This window comes from Spea bombifrons, chromosome 8, assembly GCF_027358695.1.
Source record: "Spea bombifrons isolate aSpeBom1 chromosome 8, aSpeBom1.2.pri, whole genome shotgun sequence".
NCBI lineage: Eukaryota > Metazoa > Chordata > Amphibia > Anura > Pelobatidae > Spea > Spea bombifrons.
Window position 1 is genome coordinate 967,816 of NC_071094.1, and position 9,763 is coordinate 977,578.

Genomic DNA, 9,763 nt, shown 5'->3' on the forward strand with positions numbered 1-9,763 from the left:
GGGGCCGACCGTAAATAAATAAAGAGGCTGCCTCCCCTCCCTCGCTAGTCTGCAATCACAGCGCCAGAGGAGAACCGATGAAAGCTATCTCCCTATTTTGCACCTACCCCGCTGGGCCGGGGGGGCTGGCATTTGAAAGGCAGGCACTTTGCTGCTGCGACAGGGGAGGAAAAACCTCAGCGCTGCCTCCAGCCTCCCCTTCTGCCCTTCCGCCTCGCAAAGGTTCCTAATTGCCTCTCAATTGTTCAACTCAATTAAAGGCAAATCGTCGGCGGCAGGCGGGGGGCTCGGGCCGCACAATGAACGCTCGCTCCCAGGGCCGGGGGCCGGGGGGGGTAGGAGGGGTAACCGCGCTGGATGGCATTTTCAATTACCAGCAAATTTAGTGCAATTTGGCTTTTTTGTGAGTCGGCCCCCTGCTGGGAATGTAATGGGAGCCGGAATCTGCAAACTGCCACCGCCGCTGCATTCAGGCGGGAGGGGGGAGCGGAGCGGGGAGGGGGGAGCGGAGCGGGGAGGGGGGAGCGGAGCGGCGAGGGTGGAGGGGCGGCCAAGACCTAAACGGAGCAGCCAGACCACTGCTGGCACACGGGGGCCGATCCGGGCTCTCCGGGATTCGAGGGATTCCTTTCCCAGACGAGCAGACATAGAAACCCAGAACCTGCCGGCAGATCGGCCCCCATCCGGCCCCCGTCTAGTCGCCCGTTTCTCCCGCTGTAACGACTCAAACCTTAATCAGTCGTTGGTCTCGTCTTAGATTCAGGAGCCGGATGTCTATCCCATGCATGTTTAATCCCCTCACTGTATTACCCTCTACCACCTCTGCTGGGAGGCTGATCCATGTACTACCCTGTGGGAAGTAAAAGAAAGAACGCCAATTCCAACAGGGCTAAAAACCTAAAAAAGAGCGGTAAGTGAAAGTAGCCGTCCGGAGGGCCACAGCTCTCTTTTGGGATTTCTCAGTAATAATACAGCCATCGTACTTCAAGGAATGACAGCGGGGGGTACGTTTGTAGGTGAAAAGCCGCATTTTAAGTAAAAACTGCTGTTTTTTTTATTAGGGAAAAGGACGTGAAACACGAGCCGGCTGCCAACGTGAAATTCAGCAAATGCGTAACATGCGTGATCCGCCGCCCAGCAGCCGCCTGCTTTCCTGAGTTACTGACTTTGAGTTCTGCCAAAATCTGGGGCAATTGTCTGGCTTCCAGACCGGCGGGTGCCCCCCGAGTGGGAGGTGGGGGGCTGCTGCCTCCAACGCGCCGGGCAGGAAACGCATTTAGGCCGCAATTATATTCGGGGGGCTTCATTAGGACTTAGATATGATAACTGGGGAACTGACCCCTGAGCGTGCGCCGTGAGCCCCCCAGGCAGCCGCCGCGGAACCTGAAGAAGGGGCAATTCCGAGGCATGTTTGTGTTCATCGCCATCTAGTGGACGCCGTGGGAACTGCGCAGCCCCATTCCTTAAAAATGCGCATTTACTGCAAAAAGTGGCCCTTAGGGGCCCCAACCCTATGAGGCTTTTCTGCGCATGAGCTTACCTTATTCCCAGCTGGCCGGCGTGGCGGGTTAATGGCGGCCCGGCGCGTTTGCAGAGCCGTCATTAGGCGCCTGTCCCCTAAATGGGTTACAATAATAAATACGATTCGCCGACTAATTAAAAACAGAGCTGACGCTTTAATTAAATCCGCGTTAAAAAACCCAGAAAAAACCCAGAAAATACCCGGAAAATATTCATAAGAAACCGGAAGTCGCCGTTCCGCTGCTTTCCTCCGGAAATAGAAGTCGGATTTCATGAAATCGCACCGAGAAAAAGTATCCAAAAATCCGACGTTCCCAGATTATAGCAAAATTCTGATGTTTCTGAAATGAGCTTTTTTTTGCTGTTTTTCTGCAGTAATTGCTGAGGAATTCTGTAGGAATGGCAAAAAATTCCGATAGAAGAGAAAAATGTTTTTATTGCGCCAATAAATGAATAAATCTAACAAAAGGAAAGAAAAATAGAAAAAAGTGTCTTAAAGTACCGCGTATGAAAGTATTTTTAATAATATTTTTGGTCTAATAAACCGTATTCTCGGACGCCATAAACATTCCATCCAATTAACCGAATACCCGTTATTAACCGATTGCAAGCTCTTCTCCTCCAGGTTTAGGTCCAAGTTCTGCATCATTTCATTTTTCCGCCCGGCCCCCGGCCCCCGGACCCCCTGTACCCGCACGGCTTGGCTGCGCAGCATCCGGCGTTTGTGGATCCAGTCCCGGGGGCAGATCCCGGTAACACGCGGCGGGTCGGGGGGCAGACGCTTCATTCAGCGTGAAATAAACATTTTACACGCGAGACGTAAACAGCGCGGCTGTAAAAGGGGCTCCTTGTCACACAATCCAAGAGGCCTCTTCCCCGGCGGTCCGGGGGCCCAGCTGGTAACAAACAGCAAAGGCCAGCAGGAAAGCTTCTCGTCCGTCTCAAACACCCGGCTTAGTGAATCCAGCCCAGGCCGTAATTAACCCTTTGCACAGAGCGCTCACTTCCCGGCTCCTGTCGCCAAACCGTTCGGTCAATTTAGCAAATGAAGGCGTTTTAAAAAGTCATTAGCGAGACGCGCTGTCATGTCCCCCCCCGGCCCCCTCACCACCAGCGGCCCCCAGAACACATCAAGTGCTCCCTGACAGGTTAAATGATGTTTGTGAGGCCGCTGCGCCGTTATTACCCCGTCTCAGAGAGATGCCGCTTAATAGTCTACTTAACAATGTTAAGTGCATCGGAAGGGGGGATCGCGGCCCCCCGGCCCCCATCACTCCAATTCTTTTACTTGAATTTGCATGAATGAACAGACTCTGGCAGTGTCACATCGGGCACCAAATGTGTCACTGGTAATTCTATAAGTGTAGCATTAGTAGATAAGGGGAACAGCCTCCCGGCAGAGGTGGTAGAGGGTAATACAGTGAGGGTATTAAACATGCATGGGATAGACATACGGCTCCTGAATCTAAGACGAGACCAGCGACTGATTAAGGTTTGACTCGTTACGGTGAGATCCAAGCTGAAGATAAGTTTCGGGGCCGCAGTGGACGCCGTGCGGGCAGCACCGGGGTAGGTGAGCGCAGGGTCAGGGCATCGGCACACCGCGGGAACGGAGCTCGGAGGAGAGCCGGCGGTGGGAAAGTCCATCTCCTCACTGTATTACCACTTCTGCTGGGAAGCTGTTCCATTTATCTACCACCCTCATAGTAAAGCGTTTCTCCGAGCGCCGTCCCGCCGTCTCTCCGCTGAGCCAGATCAGCGATGAATCCGTTTAATCAATCATCGCAGCTCTAAGCGCACCCTGCTGGCACTCTAATATCTTTTGGCACGAGCCGCTGATTCCAGCAGCGTGTATTCAGGAGCCATGCGGGCAAACATATGGCCCAGCTGGGGTGAGTGACAGCCCCCTTTTGGTTTTACTGCCCCATGCGCGGCAAGCTGCATCATCAGACTGGACCGGGGGAAGCGAGGGGTGCAGTCTCGCCCCATCAGGCTTAGAGAGGGGGAATGCGGCACGCAGCGAAAAGAGATGCTGTAATAATGAGGGGTAGTGGAGGGGAGAGAGAGGAGGGGAGAGAGAGGAGGGGAGAGAGAGGAGGGAGAGAGGAGGGGAGAGAGAGGAGGGAGAGAGAGGAGGGAGAGAGAGGAGGGAGAGAGAGAGGAGGGCATCGGAAGGAGACGAGCCGGAGGGCTCTGAGTATCTATAACAAGTGTTTAAAGGGACAAACTCCAAGTACAAGCAGTGCATGCGCCGCAACGTATTCACAGATAAAAAATGTGTTTCTAACATAATGTTACTTTTTTTTTTACAGTCCGCCAGCAAAGTGATGAAACCCGAGACCCCCGAGACCCTCGAGACCCCCGAGACCCTCGAGACCCCCGAGACCCCCGGGAGGCGAATCGGGTGGGAAAGGAGCATTTGACCCTTTAATAATCCGTCTGTCCGTCCGCTTCATGTTAACCTTTTATTTATGAGATCATTTCTGGTGACATTTTAATGAATGGATCCCAGGAAGGCCACCAGGGGGCAGCAGAAACCCGCATTACCCCCTATTCACCGCCAGGCTTAGTGAGCAGGCCTACCATTGTTGGCTGAAGAGCTGACACTTCAGTACGTTGAGACAAACCCAAGGAGGAGGTGTTACAGAGTCCGTATAATAAAAGAGATGAATCTGTAGGACCCCGGAGCCCTCTCGGCCCCGTAACTCCGTGTTATCTCCACTCGCCTCGCCAATGCATCCCCCCCAACCCCCCCGCCGCTGTGATTTTGTTTTGATAAAGCTGATGATGTCATTCGTTTTTAGAGATAATGAGATGATTGCCAGATAAGATTCTAATTCATCAGAAGATAAAGCGAGAGATACGCAAATAAAAAGAAATAAATAAATAAAAATAAATAAATAAATGAATAAAAATAAATAAAATGTTTCTACAGATAAAACAAAGTGGATCTGCCCGGCCCCCAAATCCCACATTGCATGTAATTCCCCTATATATATATATATATATATACACACACACACATACATACACATACACACACACACACACACACACATACACACATACACACATATATACACACGCACACATACATATATACACACACATATATATATACACATACACATATACACACACACACACACACACACACACATATATACACACACACACACATACATATATATATACACATAAGATATAATAAAGATAAAATAAACGTTTTGTAAAGGTTGATACCTTTTTATTAGCGCGACCTTTGAGACCTCGTAGGTCTCTTTTACAGACGTAATAAAATGTATGAATTATGATTTAAGCATCACGCCCCCCCTTCTTCCTTCTCAGGTTATAATCTGCGATTGATATGCGTTAGAAGCCCGTTGCATCCCGTTGTACAGCGCTGCAGGATATGGCGGCGATATATAAAACAATAAATAAGATCTATATGTACAAAGACTGCGGGCATCCGTCAGCCAATTGTCTGCCCCATTGCCTGGCTCCTCCCCTTTTCAGTAAGCTAATTGTGCGGGTGAGTGTGGGTGGGCTCGCTCACACCTGTGATTAAGCAGGGCTCTGCGAGGCTGGAAAGCTGCGTGTTACCGACGTGTTACCGACGCGTTTGCCCCTTTCTGCGGGGAGCGGATGGCGGCGGGTCGGGGTAATAACGTTTACCTGCCTGAGTGCATTTTAGGAATGTTTTATTTTCACCGAGTCGGCCGAATCCGCCGATCTTCCTGCAAACATTAACCGGCAGATCCGCGTCGCCGAGGAGTCAGGCGCGGCACGCCGAGGGCCCTCCAAACTAAACGGAGAAGCGCCAGCTGCAGGGACACAAAGCGTTAATGGATCTAAAATCCACTTGTGGGGAAGCCTACTGCCCATAACTCGAGCGTCTGTTCTGAAGAGCTTGCAATCGGCGACGGGCCGGCGAATCCCCCCTCTTTATATCATGGGATTGTCGTTGGTCGTGAAGATTTGATGTTGTTTCGGGTTACTTTGTATCCGTCTGGCCGGTGTCGGATGCGGCGCATGCTCCGGGTAATCTGATTGGTTTAATGGATCTCCTGTGGGGCGGCGGGGCGTTAATGAGCTTTCTCTGCCGGCAGGTGTCCCCCTCTCCTGCGTGTGAAGTGACAGACTGAGCGGACGCCGAGGAGTTAACGCCATTTCTGCCCCCGAGGAGCGCTGATCTGCGCCGCGGGCTGCCGGTTCCTTCTTATTAGTTGTTCTTTATGAGCGTCTGCTAAGCGGAAATCCCATCAGAGGCTCCCGCCGACCAGCGTTTGGCTCGTTTCACCGGCGATTGTATCATTTCTCATCAAGCAGACATTCCTTAGCACCCCCCCAAACCTCGAGGAAGCTTATCTTTACTGAGAGGGGGGTGGATAAGTGGAACAGCCTCCCTGCAGAAGTGGTAGAGGGTAATACAAGGAGGGTATTAAACATGCATGGGACAGACATACGGCTCCTGAATCTAAGACGAGACCAACGACTGATTTAGGAGAAACGGGCCGAACGCCAGGAAGACCTTCAAAACCAAAAGCCCCCCAGTGACGGGGACAATGAACGGGGGGCTCGACGCGAAGTCCTGTGTTTTATGGAAAAAGAGGCGAAGCCTCAGCGATTTGTGTAGGAAAAATCTTTCTGCGAGGGGCTTCTGGAGAAGACAGCGTGGAAAGCCGGCTCTGGGTATATCAGGATCGCCGGCTCCAGCCCGCCGAGCCCCGGCAGCGATACATCCTGACGAATACCGCCGAGAATGCGCTTTCCAGGAAACGCCGGGTTCTGGAGAACGCCAGCAAAGCGAGAGAGGAGGGAGCGGCGGGGAAAGAAACGAGGGGTCCAAAAACCCGAGCGGGGAGGACGCGCTGCCACCGAGCTGGACACCGCCGAGAGGGCGGCTTCGGGTCACGATAGCGGGGGTCCGAATTCTCACGACAGCCGAAGCCCCCTAATGAAGTGACCCCGACTTTCTTACCTCTTCCCAGTCAGCGCCGGGGCTTTTCCATAATCTGAGTTATTTAAAAAATACCAGAGAAAAAATGAATGAAAAAATACGCCAAATAAATGTTTCTTCGAGGTTTGTGGTCGGGGTCTCCGTGGCGATTATCGGGGAAATTCATAGAGAAATTCACCAAATTACCTTCCCTTCTTACACATCCTGAAGATAAAAGTAAAACCCTACGATAAATAAAGATCAGGCTCACACACACATACAGGCACACACGCTAGCACACACGCTCACATACACATGCAGGCACACACGCTCGCACACACATACACACACTCCTGTGCACTTACACACTGACATCTTCCACACACACTCACACATAGGCTCACACACACACAGACGCTCACGCACACTCACATACAGCCTCACATGTGCACACACGCTTATACACACTCCCACACACACTCAAACACAGGCCCACACACACACAGGCCCACACGCTCGTGCACACACATGCTTGCACACATACAGGCTCACACACATACAGGCTCACACACACTGCTCATACGTGGCCTCCGGGCACCTGATTTATAACTATGTTTATTTTAACACGTGTAATGTCAGTTTTCTAACATCTTGTATACAATGTCCTCCGAAACTCTCTGTGATGAATTATAAACGTGTCACAAACCGCGCGGCACAGATGGTGAGAGAGAGAATTTCTAAAATGCAGACTGCGCGTGTCTGGGCTCCATATGGCGCGGACGCCGTCCCGTGATTGATTATCTATCGAGAGAGAAACGTGTTCTATGCGCGGCGGGGCGACGTCACAAGACAGGGGGTCCCTATGCACCCCAAAAGTGCCATTAAAGAAAGAGGTGAAGGTGGGACGGCGCGCAGAGGACCGGGACATCCGCGTGTTCCACCTCTACAGGTAATCGATAGCCGACAGGCCGCAGGGTAACGGACACGGCGGCCACGGCAGGCGGCAGAAGCAAAGTTTGGATTTGACTTCATTTTTTATTTTTATAGATATCGGAACGTCGGAAAATCTCAGATTCTGCCCAAGATCTTCCGCAGCAGCTGAGACCTGCCCAGTGCTGCAAGACCCCCTTAGACCCTCTCTATGTTTGGGAATGACCTACGGGACCCTCACAGCCTCCAGTCTCCGGACCCCCGGGGTGAATGCCTTCCTGGTAATGGGAAGCCAATGGATGAGGCAGCGCTGCCCTCTGCTGGGCGATAACCGCTACGTTCCCTAAGAGTTCAGCCACTTCCGACATTCTGTCCGAGAAATGCTTTTGACCCCCGAAAGCTCGTCTATTATCCTAAATACTGTTAGTGCAATAAAAAAGGTATTACGAGATTCTGCAACATTCTGGGTTTTTTGCATTTTTATACACTGGACTAACAGTGATATTCTGTCCTAGAACCTTCTTTTTTTATACTATATGGCACTGTATGTCGGAATGATTACATTTTGTCAGTGAATGCACACAGCGACAAACACCTAACGGGTTCCTGCCCATGGCCATCCAAGAGAACATTTAGTATTTTTGGAGAATGAGTCTCATTCCTTCCACCTCCCAACAAAAACCCTTTCACATCGGACTGCATTCCCCGTCCAGATCCCATTCCAGACCGGACCTCATCATCCAACCAAAGCCTACTCCAGACCTCATCCTCCAACCAAAGCCTACTCCAGACCGGACCTCATCCTCCAACCAAAGCCTACTCCAGACCAGACCTCATCCTCCAACCAAAGCCTACTCCAGACCGGACCTCATCCTCCAACCAAAGCCTACTCCAGACCGGACCTCATCCTCCAACCAAAGCCTACTCCAGACCGGACCTCATCCTCCAACCAAAGCCTACTCCAGACCTCATCCTCCAACCAAAGCCTACTCCAGACTGGACCTCATCCTCCAACCAAAGCCTACTCCAGACCTCATCCTCCAACCAAAGCCTACTCCAGACCTCATCCTCCAACCAAAGCCTACTCCAGACCTCATCCTCCAACCAAAGCCTACTCCAGACCTCATCCTCCATCCAAAGCCTACTCTAGACCTCATCCTCCATCCAAAGCCTACTCCAGACCGGACCTCATCATCCAACCAAAGCCTACTCCAGACTGTAATGGAAAACCAACCAGCAGGTAGCATTCTATTTAGGGAGCGATAATTCCCGTGATTCTTGTGTCACAATAGCTGGGCATTGGCCGTTAGACTGTATTATATGTCATTTACAGAACCAATTCCAGATTGTATCCCCTGGGAGAAATGAAGTCACCGGGTCCAGATGGTTCCCATGTCTTTGATTTTGTGGGTAGTCACGAGGAGTGGCACCGAGCCTCTGGCATGCGTTGCCCTGATGGGTCTATATTGGCCACTATTTAGGGTGCAGACGACATTATATCGGTGTATATAGCAATAGTATTATATCTGTAATATATGTGAAGACTCGTATCGGGTTGGATCAGATCCTTTATCGTATTCAGACATCTCTGAGCAAAGTCTGGAAGGTGGAGAGACGTGCAGGAATTCCGTAACTCACGAATAACACAGACGTTCTCCCACGGAAACGGTTAATCCAGAGAAGAAGTCCGGTGTCTGGAGCGTTCCGTGCGGCTCCGGGCCGTCCGTCTTATAACTCAGATAAAACTCCTTCGGATCGATGCGCTTTACAGCAGTCGCAGCGGCATTAATAGTGATAAGTCCTACGCCGGCTACCAGTAGTGTCAGTGAATACGGTGAATCGAGGTGATACGGCCGCTTATTACGCCTCTTCTGTCCTCGTCCTCAGCGAGATATAAAATCCTATTCGTAGATACGGTGATCTCTATCAGGTATCTTTCTTACAAACGGAAATCTCTATTAGTCCCAGACAGAATATTATCGCAGTCTGCGAAGCCTTTAATCACAGAATAGGGTGTCTAATAACACTCAGAGGATCCTTTAAAATAGACAGACTCCTCAGTGGTCTCTTCTTCATATGGTTCATTCCCAACGTAGCCTAACAGTACAGCAATAGTGCCTAGCGGCAATGATAGCAGTGAGTCTAGGGTTAGTGGGGCCTGAGTGCAAACACCCACTCCAACACCATACACTAACACACTCACTCACTCTAACACCAAACACTAACACACTCACTCTAACACCACACACTAAAACACTCACTCACTCTACCAAACACTAACACTCACTCTAACACCATACACTAACACACTCACTCATGCTAACACCAAACACTAACATCATATGCATACATACACACTCTGTCCCACTTTTC